Here is a 24,343-nt window from a genome sequence, read left to right on the forward strand (position 1 = left end):
GGGTTGAGCAAACCGGCCATCGGATGCCTGCTTCCACGTAGCCCCACTGGATACAGGAATGACAGAACCACTTATGGTTCTGTTATTCCCTAACTGAATGGCATCCCAACGATAGCTTAATCCTATAAGGTGTGTGTATCCGTGCCGAGAGGATGAATGACACTGAGCCTATCAGCTGTCTCTACGGAACCTTCCAGATACCGGGTGCCCTCTCGTCGTAGCATCGCCTTGTCACGGTAATGCGGGGCTCTGCCGTGATTGACCTTCTTTCCCTAGCTACTCGTGGGACCTTTATAGACAGAGTAAACTTAAAAACAATTTCTGACGCTGAGTCTATAGAGGCGATGGATGCCGAGCTTACGACTTCAACTGACCTCCCTGTAAACTTAGATCAGAAGCGACTCTACAGAGGAGATGGATGTCGAGTGTACTACTCCAACTGACCTCCCTGTAAATTTAGTTCAGGAGCGAGTTTACAGAGGAGGTGGGAATCGAGTTAACGACTCCAACTGACCTCCCTGTAAATTTAGTTCAGGAGTGAGTCTTCAGAGAAGATGGATGACGAGTTTACGACTCCAACTGACCTCCCTGTGAATTTAGTTCAGGAGCGAGTCTACAGAGGAGATGGATGTCGAGTTTACGACTCCAACTGACCTCCCTGTAAACTTAGATCAGAAGCGACTCTACAGAGGAGATGGATGTCGAGTGTACTACTCCAACTGACCTCCCTGTAAATTTAGTTCAGGAGCGAGTTTACAGAGGAGGTAGAAATCGAGTTAACGACTCCAACCGACCTCCCTGTAAATTTAGTTCAGGAGTGAGTCTTCAGAGGAGATGGATGACGAGTTTACGACTCCAACTGACCTCCCTGTAAATTTAGTTCAGGAGCGAGTCTACAGAGGAGATGGATGTCGAGTTTACGACTCCAACTGACCTTCCTGTAAATTTAATTCAGGAGCGAGTCTACAGAGGAGATGGATGTCGAGTTCACGACTCCAACGGACCTCACTGTAAATTTAGTTCAGGAGCGAGTTTACAGAGGAGGTGGAAATCGAGTTAACGACTCCAACTGACCTCCCTGTAAATTTAGTTCAGGAGTGAGTCTTCAGAGGAGATGGATGACGAGTTTACGACTCCAACTGACCTCCCTGTAAATTTAGTTCAGGAGCGAGTTTACAGAGGAGGTAGAAATCGAGTTAACGACTCCAACCGACCTCCCTGTAAATTTAGTTCAGGAGTGAGTCTTCAGAGGAGATGGATGACGAGTTTACGACTCCAACTGACCTCCCTGTAAATTTAGTTCAGGAGCGAGTTTACAGAGGAGGTAGAAATCGAGTTAACGACTCCAACCGACCTCCCTGTAAATTTAGTTCAGGAGTGAGTCTTCAGAGGAGATGGATGACGAGTTCACGACTCCAACGGACCTCACTGTAAATTTAGTTCAGGAGCGAGTTTACAGAGGAGGTGGAAATCGAGTTAACGACTCCAACTGACCTCCCTGTAAATTTAGTTCAGGAGTGAGTCTTCAGAGGAGATGGATGACGAGTTTACGACTCCAACTGACCTCCCTGTAAATTTAGTTCAGGAGCGAGTCTACAGAGGAAATGGATGTCGAATGTACGACTTCAACTGACCTCCCTGTAAATTTAGTTCAGGAGCGAGTTTACAGAGGAGGTGGAAATCGAGTTAACGACTCCAACTGACCTCCCTGTAAATTTAGTTCAGGAGTGAGTCTTCAGAGGAGATGGATGACGAGTTTACGACTCCAACTGACCTCCCTGTAAATTTAGTTCAGGAGCGAGTTTACAGAGGAGGTAGAAATCGAGTTAACGACTCCAACCGACCTCCCTGTAAATTTAGTTCAGGAGTGAGTCTTCAGAGGAGATGGATGACGAGTTCACGACTCCAACGGACCTCACTGTAAATTTAGTTCAGGAGCGAGTTTACAGAGGAGGTGGAAATCGAGTTAACGACTCCAACTGACCTCCCTGTAAATTTAGTTCAGGAGTGAGTCTTCAGAGGAGATGGATGACGAGTTTACGACTCCAACTGACCTCCCTGTAAATTTAGTTCAGGAGCGAGTTTACAGAGGAGGTAGAAATCGAGTTAACGACTCCAACCGACCTCCCTGTAAATTTAGTTCAGGAGTGAGTCTTCAGAGGAGATGGATGACGAGTTTACGACTCCAACTGACCTCCCTGTAAATTTAGTTCAGGAGCGAGTCTACAGAGGAGATGGATGTCGAGTTTACGACTCCAACTGACCTTCCTGTAAATTTAATTCAGGAGCGAGTCTACAGAGGAGATGGATGTCGAGTTCACGACTCCAACGGACCTCACTGTAAATTTAGTTCAGGAGCGAGTTTACAGAGGAGGTGGAAATCGAGTTAACGACTCCAACTGACCTCCCTGTAAATTTAGTTCAGGAGTGAGTCTTCAGAGGAGATGGATGACGAGTTTACGACTCCAACTGACCTCCCTGTAAATTTAGTTCAGGAGCGAGTCTACAGAGGAAATGGATGTCGAATGTACGACTTCAACTGACCTCCCTGTAAATTTAGTTCAGGAGCGAGTTTACAGAGGAGGTGGAAATCGAGTTAACGACTCCAACTGACCTCCCTGTAAATTTAGTTCAGGAGCGAGTTTACAGAGGAGATGGAAATCGAGTTAACGACTCCAACTGACCTCCCTGTAAATTTAGTTCAGGAGTGAGTCTTCAGAGGAGATGGATGACGAGTTTACGACTCCAACTGACCTCCCTGTGAATTTAGTTCAGGAGCGAGTCTACAGAGGAGATGGATGTCGAGTTTACGACTCCAACTGACCTCCCTGTAAATTTAGTTCAGGAGTGAGTCTTCAGAGAAGATGGATGACGAGTTTACGACTCCAACTGACCTCCCTGTAAATTTAGTTCAGGAGCGAGTCTACAGAGGAGATGGATGTCGAGTTTACGACTCCAACTGACCTCCCTGTAAACTTAGATCAGAAGCGACTCTACAGAGGAGATGGATGTCGAGTGTACTACTCCAACTGACCTCCCTGTAAATTTAGTTCAGGAGCGAGTTTACAGAGGAGGTAGAAATCGAGTTAACGACTCCAACCGACCTCCCTGTGAATTTAGTTCAGGAGTGAGTCTTCAGAGGAGATGGATGACGAGTTTACGACTCCAACTGACCTCCCTGTAAATTTAGTTCAGGAGCGAGTCTACAGAGGAGATGGATGTCGAGTTTACGACTCCAACTGACCTTCCTGTAAATTTAATTCAGGAGCGAGTCTACAGAGGAGATGGATGTCGAGTTCACGACTCCAACGGACCTCACTGTAAATTTAGTTCAGGAGCGAGTTTACAGAGGAGGTGGAAATCGAGTTAACGACTCCAACTGACCTCCCTGTAAATTTAGTTCAGGAGTGAGTCTTCAGAGGAGATGGATGACGAGTTTACGACTCCAACTGACCTCCCTGTAAATTTAGTTCAGGAGCGAGTCTACAGAGGAAATGGATGTCGAATGTACGACTTCAACTGACCTCCCTGTAAATTTAGTTCAGGAGCGAGTTTACAGAGGAGGTGGAAATCGAGTTAACGACTCCAACTGACCTCCCTGTAAATTTAGTTCAGGAGCGAGTTTACAGAGGAGATGGAAATCGAGTTAACGACTCCAACTGACCTCCCTGTAAATTTAGTTCAGGAGTGAGTCTTCAGAGGAGATGGATGACGAGTTTACGACTCCAACTGACCTCCCTGTAAATTTAGTTCAGGAGCGAGTCTACAGAGGAGATGGATGTCGAGTTTACGACTCCAACTGACTTCCCTGTAAATTTAATTCAGGAGCGAGTCTACAGAGGACATGGATGTCGAGTTTACGACTCCAACTGACCTTCCTGTAAATTTAATTCAGGAGCGAGTCTACAGAGGAGATGGATGTCGAGTTTACGACTCCAACGGACCTCACTGTAAATTTAGTTGAGGAACGAGTCTACAGAGAAGATGGATGTTGAGTTTACGACTCCAACTGACCTCCCTGTGAATTTAGTTCGGGAGCGAGAGCTGCAGCGTACGCAGAATCTGTCTCAGTTGGGGGAACTAAACCCCATGAGCAGGTTAGCAAACGTTTGCGCTCAAGTGAAGTTTCATCAAAACCAGAGGCGAGAAAGCCCTGCACGGCTGAATCTAAGGCATCGTCAGGTGTAGCTGACGTGTAAAAACCCTCATATGGGAAGGTTGTCGTGGGTATCAAGGTGGGAATCTTGCAATTCGACTATCCGACTACCTCATCAACAGAGCATATACTTTGTACCTGCCCCGCTGGGGACTGAATCAGGTCTTTAGAGTTTGGCAGAACCGTACTCTTACCTACTCTTACCATCTGACCTGAAAGACCACTCACCATACAAACTAATCGGCTTCATTAGGAAGCTGGGTTTGTTTGGCCGAGTGAGAATAGGTGTGAGCCACAATAAACCCTTGCGGGTTGCGGTGGAGGGTCGAATAGACCCACTCACTTTTGACCTAACCTAACCCTACGCATCAGAAATTTCAGACAAAGATTCAGAAAGAATGCAGTTGACCATATGACGAGAACTGTTATAAGAGAAAAAAATTGCTGGAAATGAGAGGGACGAGGCTAATCGAATACCTAAACCACTAGACTTAACTGGGAGAGTAGCTTGACTCCAAGTGATATCTTTGAATTTATTATTGTTAATTTTTTGTAAAGATGTCGAACTCACTTTCTATAATGTAATTTGGTAATTCCAACTATAAACTCGGAATGTAAATTTTTATTCATTATGTCAACCTAACCGCTAACCTCTTAACCTTACTAACCTGAAATTCAAGTTTAATGTCAGAAATACAGAAGTGGAATGGCCATTAACACATTTCAATCTGAAGAAGAGAGAAAACAGACTATGTAGAATATCTGATGGCCGTTGATTACTCTTTTAGTTATCATAAACTAGGTTTGAGTTTTGTACAAATTGATTACACGGCCATAAGCTTCAATTTTGTTGAACTCACCAAAATACCGTGAGATTTTTCAAGAATTCTGGACATGACAGTGCCAGTGCCGGTATTTTAAAGCCTATGTAAGATGCTCCATACAATATTTACAAAATGTCTTTGAGAACTATTGCGATGAAACGAGTAGTGATGCCAAGGCATTGTTTATAATTACTACAGTTGAACAAGGGAATTGGAACAGATTCGACAATAAAAATAACCTGGTTGGTCGGTGGATGGAGAGTTCACAACAAGTGTTTCGCTACACAATATTTTTCTCAAGCGTTTTTATACTGAGAGTTTCTATACTACAGTATATGCTTGAGAAAGCTATTGTATAAAGAAACACGACTTACGGTTGTTGCGGTTCTATACAATGTCCAGTGAAAATCCCACAATAAGAGGTCTGGTTCAAAATATAAGTTGAATTTTCATTTTTCCCAAAAAAATATTTATTTATTCATCAATTTCTATTTAATCTCTTTCAAAGTAGTCTCCTTTACTTGTTTTTCAATCCTCGAAGCAGTTCTGATATGCACTTTTTGTTATGTCCTCTCAGCGATTCGGTATTTATTTCTTCAATCGTCGCAAAACGCTGTTCTTTCATGGGTCCCTTCAATCTTGAGAACAGAAAAAAGTCGCAGGGTACTAAATTCGCTGAATACGGTGGATGAAGCATGATTGCGGTGTTGTTTTTTATCAAGCAATGACGAGTGAGCAGGTGCATTATCGTAAATGCCAAAGCCAAAACGTTTTCCACAATACCGGAAGTTTTCTTCGTATTTTTTCTTGCAAGCGCGCATAACTTCAAGATAATACTCCTTATTTACTGTACGACAATGTGACAAAAGAGTTAGTAAAACCTTGATATTTGATCAAACTTGGCGTGCTATTTTTGGTCTTGGCTCTCCTGGGCTCTTCCATTGGGACGATTGGACGATTTTCCATAACAATTTTCTTCACTTTCCCAACATTTTAATCGGTTGTTGATGTGCTAGGGAGAACGTCCAGTGCGAGCATTGTCATTCGCATCTTCACGACCTTCTATGAAAAGCTTGTACCATTTGTACACATTTTTCTGACTCGGAGTACAATCACCGTATGCCACTGTCAACATTTCAAATGTTTTTATGCACTTAACTCTATTTCTTACACAAAATTTTAATCAAATTCCTTGATTCATGTTTTTCGATAACAGAAAATCGCCGAACACGAAAAACACTTCTAACTTTTATGCCTCTCACCAACAAACTGAACATGCCGAACAGTTGAAACTGTGAACATATGTTCGAGCAAATGGAAAAAATAAAAAAATTGCTAATTGAATGAACGTAGCCCGCGAAATTTTCGAATAGACCTCGTAAAGTGTTACTTGAATAAATCCAAAATATAATACGAATACGATAGAACCGATCTTGCATGTAAACTCGAACTCAAATTCAAATTCTTTCTTGAGCTGGTTTGTTGAAAATTATATGGCTGAGAAGAATATCGTTCTAGTATTTATAAATCAGTATGTTTATGTTTCATTGTCAAGGCGGCGGTTCCAGTCTAATTGTTTACTATTTCAAGATCGTTTGAGCTCCAAAATAAAAATTTTCAACCTATTTGTGATACATTTTATGGGAAAGAAGAGAAAACAAACCTATCAAACTTATATCAAATCGAACTTAGGAATTAAAAAATATTAATCGTGCGAAAACGCAAAATTCTAATGAATTTCACTAGTTCGGACTTCCATTGTCTACTATATAAAATGATATGAAATCCCTGAAACAACTAAAAAGGGAGAATTTAAAATGAATAGCTGAAAATAACAATCATATTAAGCAAAAATAACCTGAAATGAAAGAATAGTGAAATAACATACAAGTAACAATAGAACGATTGAACAAAAAATATAAAATAAAGTATACAAAATTGAAAGATTCCAAGCCACGTTAGTTCACAACGTTTCGATTATTAATATCTATAATCGTCTTCGGGTGATGACGTTAGACTAACCCACAAAATGTATCGAAAACCCACACGCACAGATAGATACTTGCACGCCCTATCGAACCACCATCCTAGCCAAAAGAGAGGAGTCATCTCCACTCTAACGGAACGGGCTCGGAGAATATGTGAACCCAGAACATCTGGAGAGGGAACTGAAACACCTTGAAGCAAAGACTACAGAATACTATAAGACGTGTCACTCGCTCATTTTTCGACATCTGAGAAATCTCGCCGCCCGCTAGCGACAGCGGGTAATTACCAGCCGAGGTAGTACAGTGTGTCGCTTGAAGTTACCAGTTCTCGTCGGCACACGAGATATAAAGGTTGTCCGTATTGTTTGGTATTGTCAAAGACTACAGAATCGGTAAACTTTGGTATTGTGATAGTGTTGTGTTCGTTCGGAGTTCGAAATATTTATTTTGTGAAAATGTCGACGTATTGCTCAGTGGATGGTTGTCTGAGTACGGTGGGAAGCCCAGGTATTTCGTTTTTTCCGCTGCCCAAAGTACAGTGAAAGGTATGCATCCAATATATTCACCATTAATTTTTATTTACCTATCTATACCTTTTATGGTTTTGTTGTATAAAATTATTCATAACGAAATATACCGCCGGCATTTGCCAATCCAAACTCATTTCAATCTTTTTTCAAAATGTTCAGTTTATCGATTGATATACTTGAATTTTTTTTTAGGTGTCAACGTTGGAAAAATGTATTAGGCTTCATTGGGAATCATAGATATGCTACTCTTACCCCAGAGCAGAGTCACAATAGAATTAAAATTTGCAGCTTACATTTTAGAGCCGATGATATTGTGAATTCTCGTATTCATAGCTATGATGTTCCTTCATTGCGTCTGCCTCAAGATGGTTCTCAGAAAGGTTGGTTCAGTGAAGTTTATAGATTCAAATGATGAAAAAATCTTATTCCACTTTTTAACATATGAAATTTACAATATCAATTTTGTTGTTTAAACCTTCCAGATGATGATGCCATTGCCGGTACTAGCAAGGATTTTATTTACATTGATGCTCAGGTTCAAACGGATCAATTAGGATCACGAGGTGAAATATCTTTTCGTTATATTATATACTTACCTGATCTATTTTTATATGCTTCGGAAAAAAAAACGATGACAAGAAAACAATTATTGAAAGTACGTACATCTTTCTTTTAGATGAATGCAGCCAAACATCTGCTAAACTCTCTTCGGGAACTCCAAGAAAAGTGGCATTACGAAAAAAAATTGTATCACTAGAGAAAACAGTAGCTTCAACATCAAAAAGAGCACTGGACGAAACCGGAATTACTCTGGATGATGTTTTCAAGTTTCTGGATCGAAAATATCCTGAGCAATATTGTAAGCTCTTGAAAGCACAGCTTTCTTTGATAAATAAAGCACCAAAAGGGTTCAGGTATAGTGACGAATTCAAACAGTTTGCATTGACTCTTTATTTTCTTGGTCCGAAAGCATACAAAAAATTTTCAACAATTTGTAGATTACCGTCAAAAAGTACACTTCATCGTTTCACGAAAAATTGGATTGTTGAACCAGGCTTCAACGATTTTATTTTTCGTGTTATTGAATTCAGGATTGGGCTCATGAAGGAGAAAGAAAGATATTGTATTTTATGCCTAGACGAAATATCTTTGAAATCTCATCTTTATTATGATATTTCCAGAGACAAAATAGTAGGTTTCCAAACAAGTTTGAATGGGACCTCTACTGACATAGCAAGTAGTGCTCTAACAGTAATGGTCAGAGGTTTGGCAAGCAATTGGAAAATACCACTTGCATACTTTTTCTATAAGACATCAGCAACTTCTGATGATTTGAAAGATATTTTGTTCAAAACGGTACGAAGATGCAAAAGTATAGGCCTAAATGTCATGGGGGTGGTTTCCGATCAGGGTTCAAATTTTCAGAAGTTGGTGAAAACTTTGAATGTTACAGACGAAAATCCCATATTTCTGATAGACGATCATAAACTTGTATATTTGTTTGATATCCCGCACTTGCTGAAGTCGACACGAAACAATTTGTTTTCCTATCAGTTTTTACTTCAGGGTGGAGAAACAAGAAAACATTACATAGAAACAATGTATAATTATGATAGAACTAAACAATATAAATTGGCTCTTAAACTTAATAATGACCACATTTATCGAAATAATTTTCAAAAAATGAAAGTCACGTTGGCTTCCCAAGTTCCCATCAAGAGATATTGTTGACCATGTAATAGAGATGGAAAACATATTCATTGAAAATTTTGATAAAATCGGCAGTGAGAAGGGAATTGGACAGTATTTGAAAACAAAATATTCGAAAATTCTTTTCTCACATCCATGTCAAAAATTCCTCTTCGATTATTATATATCTTTATATACAAGAGTTCGGATATACTTTACTTTAAAATTCATGAACCAGGACATGAAGATTGTTAGGAAACATAAATCATGCAATGTAAAATTGAATATTTTAAATCATTTATAAACATATAACATTATATAATTGTATTATTTTTGTTAATAAAACATGTTTTTCTGAATGTATGTTTATCATTTCATCAGTAAATCACTCTGATCTGTTTCTTAGATCATTTATTCATGAGTTTATCTATCATGTTTCTAGAAGTTGATCGACAAACAACTACTTTCGTATCTTTGTTTATCTGTCTGATACAACCGAGCAAGCGAAGTTTCAACTTCGGAACGTCCCCTGTAGATATCGCGAATAGGAACTGCCCTCGTATAACTGTCATGCGGCCGGCGGCTTCCAGACATCGTCTGTCGGCGATATGATTTATGGAAATCGCAAAAAATGCAATCCTGAGCCGTACCGACAAACGAATTCCTTGGAGTGAACCAACTTATAGTATTCGGTAAACTTTGCTTGAAGTCACCTTGGGATCGAATGGATACAGTGCTTCCGAGATCAGGAAAGCCATGAAACCGAAGAGCACCACGGTTCAAAAAGCGAAAAAGGATCAGTTGGTTGCACGCGCATATCTACCGTTTATCCCTAGAGTCACGAACAGAATTGGAAAACTCTGTTGGATGAACACGACATCGGAACAGTCTCCAAACCCACGAGGAAAATACAACAAAGCCTCAGGTCGGCTAAAGACAAAAGAGACCCTTTATCAGTAGCAGGGGTCTATCGCATACCGTGCACTTGTGGGAAGATATATATCGGAACCACCAAACGATCTATGGTAACAAGACTAAAAAAACATAAAAGGAAATGCAGACTAGACCGAGCGGACAAGTCAGCTGTGGCAGAACACGCACTTAGTGAAGGAGACCACAGATTTTTGTTTGAAAACACAGAACTAATTGCCCCCAACCAGGGATATTATAACCGACTACGGGAGGCAATAGAGATCCACAAACACACGGAGAATTTCAACAGAAAAGAAGAAGCGATGAACCTCAACCGAATATGGAACCCCATTTTAAAAAATTTGAGAATAACGAACAGAATGACAACAGGCAGCAAGATTGTTAATGTTCCAGCTTCAAGTACAGGTACAAGTACAGGTACAAGACAAGGCATAAATACGCTTTACGAAGCCTAGAAGCTAGTCATCGGACAGCAAGCCGTGATGGTTAAACCTCTGAAGACGCTAGCCACTCGCGCCAGTGAAACGTCAGGAAGAAATTCCAAAAATCACGGCTTTCAAACTCGAAAAATAATGACACTGAAAACCTCAGCCGCGAAAGTCTAAACCATTTTGTATAAAAATAATGTTCCAAAAGGATATCTCCAATAGCTCTTTTCAACTGAACGCTTCTTTGAAATCAACTTGTAAAGTTTGAAATTCATGAAGTTCGTTTTGGATTTGATTAAACGAAATCGCGGCAACACTATTCGATCAGCAGATCTAGTATCATGAGTGTGAATATCGGAAGTAAAGGGATGGTTTCTTTTGTTTTCGTGTATTTCACAGACAGTTTGGAAACAATAAATACATGGCGACGTCATCATTCACAGTTTGATAAATAAGTCACGACACTACTCTCTAGTACCAACTCCGGTTATCAGGCGTATGGTCTTTCTTTGAGACCTGAAAATGTTTGCGGCATGGCGAGAATTACTCCATAAGATTGTGCCATAACTAATTCGGGAGTTAAATAAACCAAAAATGTATTTCCCAGCATTTCTGGATTGAAAATATATTGTAGCCTTCTCATAAACTAGATACTAAACAGATGTTTGTTTAAATTTTCTGTATGCATATACCAATTAAGGGACTCATCGATTGTAATACATAGTTGCTGTTACTTGAAATTAATTTTTTTGAGTCTTCTGATCTTTTAATTGCATGAAGTTGGCGGTAAACCAATTTTTCTCATAATGAATGGATTCATCAGCCATTATCAAAAAAGTAGATGAATTTGAAGAGGTGTTGATAAAAGAAGTATCGTCAGCAAATAAAATAGTGGAAGTAATAATAGTAGTATGCTGACAGATATCATTCATGTATATGAGATCAATAACAATCCAAGTACCGAGCTTTGGGGAATTCCATATTTGGTGGTTCAAAGATCAGAAATATATGTACCTAATTTTACTGTTTGCTGTTTGTGAGGTAGTTTGTGAGGTATACTTCTAATGCCGTCAAACTCTTTAACTTAAGCAACAAAAGGTCATGTCAGTCGAATGCTTTGGACACATCGTACTCAAGACCCTCGACAATGTCTCCAATGATTTTCAGTAAAGATCTAAATGTTGATTTATTCTTCCGAAAACCATATTGGGTGTTTGATATTAAACCCAACAACCAACCTCATACTCATGAAAAATAATCATGGCTTTCTCCTCTTTCAGAGCGTTCTGGATGAACAGGGTGTGTGTTTCCTATCCACCTCTTGGTCATTTCTTAGAAGCACTTGGAATATCTTGAGAGTGAAATTCGGTTCAATGCAGAGGTTTCACAAAATTGGTTACAAGACTTGTTTTACTATAACAAACATCCTCATGCAGCAGTATTCGTTAAAATAATGGTTACTCAAATCATTTACAGTTCAGAAATAACTGATCAAGCTCATGTAAGAATCAATATTATCGGATCATTTGAGCGTGAGCAATGGACAGGTCGGAAGGATTTACTCTGTAGGGTTCTTGAACTTAAGTTAATTTTAATTTGATTCAATTGATTCAATAGATTCAATAAATTCGGCGTTTTTCTCTGCCTGACCCACTGGACTAACAATTCCTAGGTTTTTGTGAAAGATGAGTTTTGAGTCATAAATTTTAATGAATTTTCGTTAGAAAGTAGAAATTATTTTAAATTTGTAATTTATTTTTTCAGATATTTGAGGTTACGAAATTGGGTATTAAAATAATCTCACTACAATCAATGTTTCGGAAATTTTGAATAGGACATTTCTGATATTGTTTATCAGGACGTTGAGAATTCAACTGGCAACATTGGGTTATAGAATTCTTGTCACCTTTTCACGTTCCTTTATTTAATTGAGAAGACACCATTCTTGAAGATAATCAGGAATCATTTGGTTTATTTATCATTATTATTCACAATGGTGTATAACATTTTAATTCCAAGGAAGATATTAAATAGTCGGCTTTGCTGTAAATGTCAACGTTACTAAAATCGCGTAAATCACAAATCCCACTCAAATGACTATATGGTTTTGGTATCTACATGACGTATTCGGGCTGTTTTGGTTCTGACCCTGAAATATTTATATATTGTATAATTTGTAGTCACAGATATCTGGATATCATGAAGTTGTGTAGCCAATTATGGTTGCCAAAAACTTGGATTGACTTTTTCTGCAATATACGAGTAGGTTCGATAATTTATTGATAAATGGATATCTCATGAACAATGTAGAATATACTGAAATAGAAAAATATTATATTATCTACAATTTTTGATTTCTTATTCAATTGAAGAAAACGTAATGTTGAACATCCAGATGAAAACTAACTCAGCAATAATTGTGTCATAGTATACCCGTTAAAAAAATATTTATGATACTCAATCTCTACAGAAAAAAGAATGGAACAAAATATTTTCTCATCAGTAAGTGGGCTATGCTTGAAGACTGACAGTAAACAAATGTAAAGAAATGAACTTTAAATGTTCAAGCCAGTCTTGGATATACTTACACAGTAGGTTGAATGGACTGATGCCTATCAGAAAACAACTACTCCACTGGCTAATACCACGAACGGCGATGGATTGCATCCGACAGGCGTTAGTGCAGGAATCTTCACAGAAAATTTCCTGCATATGCAATGGGCAATACAACTGAAAGAGTCGACCTTCAATTTTGGAACGGGCACTCTTGCAGACCGGTTTTGAGCTCCTTAGCCGCTCGTCAGTGCAAGATAGTGACCATCATCGACCTAAAGTCAATCACATTCCATTATTGAAAATCGCCAGAATGTCATCGTCAATTCTTCCAGGTTTGGAGTCCAGCTCCCCTACCCTTTCGACTGATTGTTGGTCTCGAGAAGGACCAATGGGTTCATGACTGATTCATGACGGCATGAAGTCCTTAGACATCAGTGCCGCCCTTCACGGGATACCCCTACCTGGCTGGGGTGGGTTGGATGAGAAAGTTATTCATCCGTTAACGGGGGACATGAGGGCCTCATTCGACAGAGTGTCGGGGCCTTCTATATCGGGAGGGGTCGTCTACAGCATAATATGTGGCTTCCCTAACTAACGGGTTTTCATGAGTTTCCGTTCTTTCAAAAACTCTCTCATTCCTCGACTGGATGGACTGCCGAATGGAAGGCAGCTGCAAATCTCTGCGGATGGCTTCATTCCGCACGAACCAAGGAGCATTCACAATCATCCTAATTAGCTTATTTTGCAACCTTTCCAAAATGGAAATGTTGGACGGAGCCGCTTGTCCCCAGACGCCTGAAGCATACATGATGACAGGCTTGAACATCGTGTTATAGATCATGATTTTGTTATTCGTGCTCATTTTTGATTTTCTGTTGATCAGAGGGTACAGACTGGCTATCCGACCCTCGATCTTAGACTTAACGTACATGATGTGCGGGTTCCAAGTGAGCCTACGGTTAATTAGAAGGCCGAGGTACTTCACCCGCGCTTGCCAATCAATCTCCCTTCCAGAGATTCTCACTTTTCTGGCCGGAGAAGATAGTAATCTTCCCATGATTATCGCCTGAGTCTTTTCCGGGTTTACTCGGATCTTCCAATCGAGGTACTAGCGCTCGAGGTCGTCCAATGCACGTTGCATGTAGACGACGCCGAGCTCTCGACCCATGGAAGATGAGAGAAGAGCCGTGTTATCGGCGTACAGGGATATCTTCACTCGCTCGGACCTAGGCAGGTCGCTGGTGTAGAGTGAATACAGCGTCGGAGAGAGCACGGCCCCCTCTGGCATTCCAGCGAGGATCTCTCTGCTATCAGACAGAGAGCCCTCTACTCTGATCTGAAAAGTTCTGTCTTTCAGGAAAGACCCGATCCACTGGATCAGGCCCCGAGGTAGGTCGAACGCGTTTAGCTTGTGCATAAGACCTTCGTGCCATACTCGGTCGAAGGCCTTTGAAATGTCTAAAAGCACAATATGCACTTTTTTGTTGTTGTTAAGCTCGCTGATGGTGTTTTCGACCAACCTCAGAGCCTGTAATTCAGTGTAGTGATCTCTCCTGAAGCCGAATTGTTCGTTAGGCAGAACATTTCGGTCCTCAACTTCTTCGTTGAGTATTTGCAATACAACTCTTTCAGCCAGCTTAGCCGCCGACGAGAGTAGACTGATCGGGCGATAATTCTGCGGGAACAGCTAGTTCTGACCCTGTTTTGGGAGCATGACGACGATCGCATGCTTCCACCTTCTAGGGAAGTGTCTGAGGGCCAACGAACTGTTAATTGAGTTTAAAAGAAATCCAACGCAGTTCTCCGGGAGTCTCTTCAACAACTTGTTGGTTATTGAGTCGACCCCCGGAACCTTCTTGGCCTTTGCAGCCTTGATATAACCTTTTTCAGTTCTTCCATAGAAGCCGGACGGATGTCGTCGTCGTCATCTTCTCTGAGGAGTCGGTGAACCCGGTCTTCCAGCAGCATATCGCGATCGATGTCGTCATCGTCGTCAACGTTAAGTTGAAACTGACGTTCCATCGTGTCTGCAAAGGCTAACGTCTTGTCGGCGGGGAAGTAGCACACTCCGCGTTCTCCGTGAATGAGTGAGAGAGCAGTCTTCTTCCCCCTGAGCCTACGAGTGACTCGCCAAAGCTCGTCACTCCCAGGTTCGAAGGATTCCAAGGGCTCTTCCCACCTTTAGTTTCGATGCTCAATGATGGCCTGTTTGACTTGATTGGCCATCCAATTCGCCGCTGTTTTGTCCCCTGGGAAAAGGGTTCGCTGATAGAGCCTTCTCAGGAGATTTCTCTCTCGTGTCAAGGGGGAGGAAGATCATCGCCCAATACCAGGATTACTGGATTATGATCAGAATCCAGTTCCGACAGAACGTAAATTTCGCTAGTCAGAGAGACGTTTCTGAGAAGCGCGATGTCTAGTACGTCAGGCCTAGTCTGCCCGCGATAGTACGTAGGCTCATCTGGTCCCAGCACAAGATATTCATGCCTGTCAATATGCGCATGGAGCGCTTGGCCGTTTCGATTTGTGGCTCTGCTACAAGGTCTGTGCTTGGCATTGAAGTCGCCAGCAGCAATTGTCGGAATGTTGCTTCCCATCAGCAGTTCATCCAGAGATTCTGGAAATTGAAAATCGAAATTCTTCCTGAGTATTTCATTCCTCGTCTTAAATTGGAGCGAACAACGAAAATATCACTCTATCTAGTGGACGAGGTACTAACCAACTGCAAATCTGAAATTTGCCCGATTCCTCTGAATGAGGAAGAAAAACTTTCTTATTATTCAGTGAGCTATGCCTACGAGAAATGAAATACTCTGAAATAATTTCGATTTTCAATTATGGAATATCATTGACTTTAGGTCGATGATGGTCACTATCTTGCACTGTTGAGCGGCTAAGGAGCTCGAAACTGGTTTGCAAGTGTGCCCGTTCCAAAATTGAAGGTCGACTCTTTCAGTTATATTGCAAATTGCATATGCAGGAAATTTTCTGTGAAGATTCCTGCACTGACGCCTGTCGGATATAATCCAACGCCGATCGTGGTATTAGCCAGTGGAGTAGTTGTTTTCTGATATCCGAAACTGGCTTGAACATTTAAAGTTCATTTCTTTAGATTTGAACAAAATATTGTTTCAAATTTTTTGAACCAACAACCTTTTTATGATGAACAAAAAGATAAAATCTTATTTCTCGCAGCATGGCTCATTGATAGTTACGAATAAGTTGTTATATATAACTATACAGTAAACTTGAGAAAATATTATTGAATAATAGTATACAATAGATTTAATCATTTACCATGGAAGATATACTTCGACCCTGGAAGATCATTTCGAGTTCAAAGAGAATTTATTCATAAATAATAACAATAATAATGAATAAACTATCGCTGAGATATAAGGACAACCAACAAAAATTGAAAAATAATTTTTGGTCGCTTCATTCACACATTTCGTAATGCCTTCAATTGTTGACGAGATCTTTTCTTAAGCTATAGTGAGGAATGAAAAAAATCCAAGGATTTCAGTTCAAAAATTGTAGACTTTTTGCACTAATGTGTCTAAAAAATATCTAGCTGTTTTTTTCTTGAATATTCATTTTGAATTTGTTAAGATAATTTTTGTTGAAGTGTCTGATTCGAAACCGCTCGGGTCCGTCTTTTCCCGTTTTAAGCCCAATTTTCACTTCCAAATTGAAATTACAAATATTATTGGTATAGTGAATGTTCTGTTCTTCAAATATATCCTTTCATCTCCTTGGATTTTTTGAAATATTTGCAAGAAACCAAATCAAGTTTTACTTTATTATTTATAACTTTTGCAGTTTTGTCTATCTTTCTTCAAAAGTTTCATGAAGTGTTTAGATGTCAAAATAAACAAGGAACGGTCTCGCTAGAACTAAAAACACAAAATGATAATTGAGAAAAAAAATTGGTTGCTTTATTAAAATCTTCAATTTTATAATACCTTCTAATATTAAAATAAAAGGATTTCATTTTCAAGTTTTTCCAACGAGAATTTTTTAAAACTTACTTCAAACAATAGCTCTGAGAAGTGAAAAAGTCCTAGATTTTTAATTCGAGAATGATCTGAATTTTCATCAACTACGAAAAATTAATTGATCAAAAGAAGCGGTAAGAATGTATTGCTGGCGGATTATTGTTTTTTGTGTATCTTGATAGTACTGAAATGATTTACCTTAATATTCATATTAAATCCGTTAAAATACCATTTTCGTTCAAGCATATGATTTCGTCATATGCCCGTTTTTAGGCCCAATTTCGATCACGTATTTGAAATAATGAATATTATCGATTCAGTTCCGGGAAGAGCAATTTTTTGTCAGAAATTTCCTGATTGTTGAAGATCTTTTTTCAAATTTCAAATATTTTTAGTGTAACACCGTAACACAAAAACCATCGAAATGAGCTTAAATCTATACGCACCTGCAAAAAATGACACAATTGCACCGAAAAAATAACGGTCCCGCTAAGATATATCACGGACAGCAATAAGAACACAAAATAATAAAAATAATTGAAAAAAAATTTGGTTACTTCATTCACATTAACTTTTTGACGCCTTCGATTGTTGATGCATAATTGGAAAATCCTAAATGTGTATTTTAATTTTTTTTTTCAACACAGAGATCTTTCCTAAAGATTTTTGTGAATAGCTGTCAGAAGTGAAAAACTTCCAGGTTTTTAACTTAGAAATTATCTGGGTTTTTACCTTAACCTACAACTTTAACTAATTGAAACAGTAAATATATTTTGCCGGCACTATTTTTCCCTTCGAAATTCATACTAATTTGGTAAAAATATCTTTTTTTGTTCGAGTTCATTATTTGATTGAGGAAGAATAACTTCATGTTTTGAACCTAAATTTCATTTTGAAATGAAAATTATTAAAATTTCAATCAATTACTGGTACAGTTCCGAAAGGTGGGATTTTTTTTAGAAATTTCTTGTTCTTCAAAGATATTTTTCTAATTTCAGTTATTTTGAATATTTTTTGAGATATTTCCAAAAATCATATCATCATTTATGCATTATTAACTTTTGCCGGTCCTTTTCAAAATTATCACAAAATTTTTAGATGCTTTTATGAATCGAATGACATTTTCATTTTTGGTAGTTGATTTTCCAATACAATCATAATTATCATTCTTGGAGGGTAATTTTTTTATGAAATGTTACTTGTGAACCAGACTGTAACACAAAACTTAATACAACACCATCGAGATAAGCTCACATCTATACGCACCTGAAAAAACCGACACAATCTCGAATCGCACCGAAAATGAAAAAATACCGGTCCCGCTCAGATCTATCACTGACAAGCAGCTTGCAGCGTCATTTCCCGCTGAATGGAGAACGCAACTGAATTGTGGATTGTCGCGAACCTTAGTTTTTGCTCTTGCACCGTATCGCACCAGACTGCAAGTCTTCCGCCTGCGCGGCTAGTCCTGTGATTGCAGGACTCTCGGTCAGCATTTCCTGCTGTCTGCCGGCTTGCCGCGATCTAGATTTACTCTGGTTCCCAAGTGTTATTTTGTCAAAACATATTTTTCACGAAAATAGTAAAATCTAAGGTATTCGACGTGGGTGCTTTGTTCACTCACTCGAATTGAACGCCGTGTTGGTCGGTGGTTCAAGCCCCAGGCTGAACGATCGATTTTCACTTGCTATCGTCCAAGTCGTGTTACAAATCACACTGTAAAAGGTAAGACCTCGTTAGTCTTTAACTCACACTTCTGAGGGTTGTCGTTCGTAGGAGTGCGACAACTGGTTAACGGAAAAAACAGATTTAGGACAGAAAATTAACTTGAAAAAATACCAACAAATTTTTTTTATCGAATGTATGCCCACTTTGAGAATCGAACGTTTTTGGTTCAATTTTTCATGGCAAATCCAGTGAAAACTGGACTGTTCTCCTGAGGACGCTAACTTGATTAGCGAAATGCGGATCGAGAGACCGTAATTTCTTGTCCTGGTGTTGGGAAAGTGTTTTCTTTCATATTAGTCAGTGGGCTATGATTGAAGACTGGCAGTAAACAAATCTAAAGCAAATGAACTCCAAACGTTCAAGCCAGTCTCGATATACCTTCACAGTAGGTTCAATGGACTGACGCCTATCAGAAAACCACTACTCCCCTGGCTAATACCACAAAGGGCGTTGGATTATATCCGACAGGCGTCAGTGCAGGTTTCTTCACAGAAAATGTCCTGCATATGCAATTGGCAATACAACTTGAAGAGTCGACCTCCAATTCTGGAACGGGCACACTTGCAGACCGGTTTAGGGCTTATCAGCCACTCATCAGTGGCTGATGAGCCACTGGAAATTTCTCATGAAATAGGCGAGCTGTTGTGTTCGGGTTTTATCTCCGTAACTATTTATTTGTAAAATTATTATTTTATGCATTTCCGTTAATCTGCCCATTTGTCAGACTTGAAGTTAACGAACTTTAAACTCAAAATACTGACAACTAATGTTGTAACATACAAAACAAGTTGACATGGCGTTTTAAAGTAACGTTGCCACGGAAATTATTTACAGTTTTTTAAACGATGTCATCTAAAAAAGAACATCGCTATGGTTTTTGCTTACGTTCTCATTATCAATACCTCAACATGAAATAAGTTTTGAGTATATTGCAATAAGTTTTGAGTGTATTTTATAATATTTCGGTAACCACATTATTTTAAATTATGTTATCTTAATTCTTGCAATACATTCGAAAGCGATAAAATTTTTGAATAGAGAATGAAGAGTGATTTCAAACGATATATCACAAGCCTATACTTCCATTTAAAAAATTGGGGGTTGTACCTGTCAATCGACGGCGTTTGAAGGTAGGGGGAGCATTTTTCCGTTAAAGTATGTCAAATTATAATTTAAATTTGACGTGTTTCGGGATTTTGTTAAAATATGTACCATAACTGAAATGATGATTTTATTCCGTTTGGCTTTTATACACTGTATAATGAAATTCATTATCTTCTCTGATATGCTGCAATAACGCTTGTTTGAAAGTGTCAATTCTTCTGTTGTTTCTCAAAGAATCAGGTAGTTTGTTAAATTCCACTAGTCTTCTGAAAAACAGACTATTCGTTACTGACCTTGGGTTTGTCCTAGATACAAGAAAGCTTATATTGGTTCTAGTGCCATATTGGTGGCACTAGAATGGCAGAAATGAGAGTTTCAGTTTCAGTTGATACGTCAAGAGGAGTACTTCGACCACGCCACTGAAGATGACTACCGCAGTTACAGTTGAAACGTTTGGAGATTGTAACCAAAGAAGATCACGGCAAAACCCGGAAACCAAACAAAACATATGTGGTATGTTTCATCATTTTTGACCTGGAATCTAAGGGTTTACCCATGATGCTTACATGCTTTGTCGATGACCATTCTCATTTTTTTTCCGAAGTATGAAAATACATTGGAATTGACTTTCCTATTGAGCTCACAGATGAGTTCATGAGTTTTCTAGATGCATTCCAAATCGAGTGACACCTTAAATTCAATTTTCTTTTGGAGGACAGGTTTTTGATAAAATGGTACCTGTGAACTAGACTATATCTTCCGTTCGAGCTTCCGTACCGGTTTGCCACGATCTAGATTTGCCGTCCGAGAATATTGGGACAAAAATGCAATCGAAACGATCTGATAATTTTGTTATGTAAATGAAAGAACGTCGTCCCGGATTCTCTTTTTGCGGCAACGTGCAGTCTCTCGCAAATCACGTGTGCTCGTTACTCATACGATTAGCAAAGTTGCGAGTTGTCTGGGGAATTTTATAATTTCCGTTACCGGTAATGGCAGGATTATACTCAAGTTGTCTGTAGAATTGATGTGCATTATTCTGGTATATTTTTCATATAGAAAAAGGTTCGAACCGCAAGAAGGGAAAGTTGAAAATAATACCGGGAGGGAAGTTTCTGACTTGGTCTGGAAGAATACAAATGAATACCAAAGTCCAAGAACAAAGCATTCGTGATACATTCTTAAACATATAAAAATATTCCAGTCACTTTATTATTACCATTCAGACATTAATTATAACCTGGGCTGAAAGGTCCCGGGCCTAAGAAAAAAAATGTTTTTTCTGGTCAAAATTGGCTCCATTCATCAACGTGATCTCCATCAAAAGCCACACAATCGTTCCAGAGCAGCTCTAACATTTCAATGCCACTTTTGTAGAACGATTTTATCGTTTGCTTCAAAATAGGCATTAGTTTCAGCAATACCTAACCTATCTGTTCATTCGAGCAAAATTTCTTACCGGTGAGCATTTTCTTGAGGTCTGCGAACAGCTAGTAGTCGCTGGGAGCCAAATCTGGCGAATATGGTATATGCGGAAGCAATTAGAAGCCCTTTTTATGCAATTGTGCCATAGTTTTCATCGATTCGTGATACTGTGTACTGCCTTGATGAAGCAGCACTTTCTTTTTCTTCAAATGGGATGGATTTTCCGCAATTTCGGCCTTCAAACGCTCCAATAACGCTATATAATATTCACTGTTGATGGTATTTCGATGGTCGATGGTATAGTCGATGAAAAGTACACCACGCACATCCCAAAATACCGAGGCCATAACCTTTACAGCAGATTGTTGTACTTTCATGTGCTTTTGACGAGGTTCACTAGTTGCTCTCCACTCAGATGACGATCGTTTTGATTACGGAGTGAAGTGATGGATCCATTGTCGCATATCGACGGAAAAATTCCGGTTAGTTATGTTCAAACATAGCCAAACATTGCTCAGACATCAAGACATTCTTATTTTTGGTCAACAGTAAGCTCGCGCGTCACCCACTTTGAACAGAGCTTTCTCATAGTCAAATATTAATGCAATATAAAGCCAACACGTTCTTTTGATATCTTTACAATGTCAGCTAACTCACATAACTTTACTTTTCGATTATGCAAAACGATTCTTGTATATTTTAACGCTATATCCCAAATACAAAATTTCAATAGCCATATCATTTGTTATGCTGCTGACACAGCGCCGATATTCAGAGATGACAGTTGACACAATATCTTCAATCGAGCTGAGGAAGACCTACAGAAATTAACCTACTGAGTATTAATATAAAAAGACAAATTTTATGTGCTTTTCATTAAACTCTGACGACCAACTCCCTATCAACAAACTCAGAATACACATGTCCACCTACGGCCAATGCAAAAGAAACACTCAAGATTAGTAAAACACTGCACACAGTAAAGATATTAGGGGATCAAACGGTAAAACAAAGGGAATATGATAAAGTAGTGAAAAAAAGATTTCAAGAAATTATTGAAACAGGAGACAACTCGAAAATTATCAAGTACATTAACTCTTTCCCTACAATAGTAGAACGACATAATGGAAGTGATGAAAAAAACCTGTGATTCCTAATGTACAATTCAACCAGGATATTGTATATGTAAATGTGGGAAGTTTAATAGCTCATAAGACTGATATTATTCTAAATATTGTAAGTTATAATCCAGCACTGATAGTTTTAAGTGAAGCGGGAACAACTTCAGATGTTAGCAATGCTGAAATACATATAGATAACTATAATGTAATTCGATGTGACAATAGCAGCAGACATGCTGGAGGGGTTGTCATATATATAAGGGATAACATAGAATACAAGGTAAAAAAATCTTTGGTCGGTGAACCTAACTACTGGATTCAGTTTGTTGAAATTTAAATCAATGGAAAGAAATGGTTAATAGGAGGTATTTATCATTCGCCTAATGAAAGCCATTCTGGGTTTCTGGACAGTCTGTAAAATATTCTTGAAAATTATTTCTATAATAAAAAGTGTACTCTGATTGGAGATTTCAATATTGATTTAAAAAAATACAGTTTTTTTAGTAAAATAGTCATAAATATATTCAACTCATTTGGAATTGATCAACTTGTTACTGATTACACGCGAGTGACAAAACTCTTATTGATTATGTGATCTCTAATGAATCAAATATACGAACTGCTGTACATGATGTACCAAAAATATCTGATCATTCTATAATATCAGTTAACATTTTTGACTGTAGGAAAGAAATTTCAAACAAATTAATTCGTGTAAGAAATTTAAATGAGAGTATATATAAAGGAATCAATTTAGAACTTCTCACTGTTAATTGGAACTTGAATACAACCAATGTGAATGAAATATTGGATGAAATAGAAACAGAAGTTACTGTAATTGTGAACAAAATAACACCTGAAAAGCAAATACAAATTAAGTCAAATCAATTACCATTCTATGAAAGTGAACTAAAAACATTATCAAGAGAAAAAGATATAGCTTATAAAAATAAAACAAAAATGACAACAATATAAATACTCACGAAACACCTCTATGTTAATACTCTAAAGGAAAAAAATATATATTTTGAAAATAAAATTGATGAAAATAAAAAAGATCCAAAACTTATGTGGAAATCTCTAAAACAACTAGTCAAACCAGTAGAATCACATAATATAAAGAGAATTATGTTCGAAAATAGTAATGTTAAAAAAATATGTGATAATACAATAGAGATTGCCCATAATTTCAATGAATATTTTGTAAACAGTGTAATTGAGATGGAAAATAGTATATATTGTGATGAGATATGGACACCGAATAAATATGAACCCATAAACAGTAGGTTGAGTCAATTAAAAAAAATAAACATGATAACTCACGTAAGATAGTTTTTTCTCTTGATAAAGTAAATAAAAATGAAATTATAAATAGCAAATTCTTAAAAGAAACTTTCGATGTGTCTGGGTATATAATATTGAACTTTATAAATACTTCCTTGTACACGGGACTGTTTCCAAACCAGTACAAAGTTAGTACAGTGACTCCAATTCCGAAAATAAATAATACAAGTGGTGCAAGTAATTTTCGTCCAATAAACAGTCTTCCAACGCTTGAAAAAGTACTGGAACTGGCAGTATATGAACAACTAGTTACATACTTTAATGAAAATAATTTATTCATGCGAAACAGCATTACAACTAACAGTCACAGAGTGGAAAAAAAGTATTGATAAGAAAGAATATATTGTTGCTATATTTCCAGATTTCAAGTGTGCCTTTGAAACAATTAATAGGAAAACTTTAATCAATAAACTGAAGTATTATGGTGTAACTGGAAAAGCTTTAAACTGGTTAGATAGTTATCTTGAGCAAAGAGGTCAAAGGACTAAAATTTGTGATGTAATGTCTGATCAGTACTAG

The 24,343-nt window shown here is 38.3% G+C and overlaps 1 protein-coding gene and 1 long non-coding RNA gene across 2 annotated transcripts in view; one reads left to right on the forward strand and one right to left on the reverse strand.

The window, feature by feature from the left end:
- The window catches only part of LOC111511934 (uncharacterized), a 79,080-nt gene extending 60,494 nt beyond the window's left edge, over positions 1 to 18,586 (reverse strand). The window contains exon 1 of the mRNA XM_023168047.2: positions 18,369 to 18,586. The gene's annotated coding sequence lies outside the window, so the exon portion shown is untranslated. The remainder of the gene's footprint in view (positions 1 to 18,368) is intronic.
- On the forward strand, positions 7,553 to 9,546 carry LOC141480675 (uncharacterized). Its single transcript, XR_012464487.1, has 2 exons — positions 7,553 to 7,878; positions 7,981 to 9,546. It is a non-coding gene; the product is annotated as an uncharacterized lncRNA (long non-coding RNA).
- Positions 18,587 to 24,343: the final 5,757 nt, after the last annotated feature.

This window comes from Leptinotarsa decemlineata, unplaced genomic scaffold (genome assembly GCF_025532065.1).
Source record: "Leptinotarsa decemlineata unplaced genomic scaffold, Ldec_3_MD MMD2_tig00000008_RagTag_RagTag, whole genome shotgun sequence".
Classification (NCBI taxonomy): Eukaryota; Metazoa; Arthropoda; class Insecta; order Coleoptera; family Chrysomelidae; genus Leptinotarsa; species Leptinotarsa decemlineata.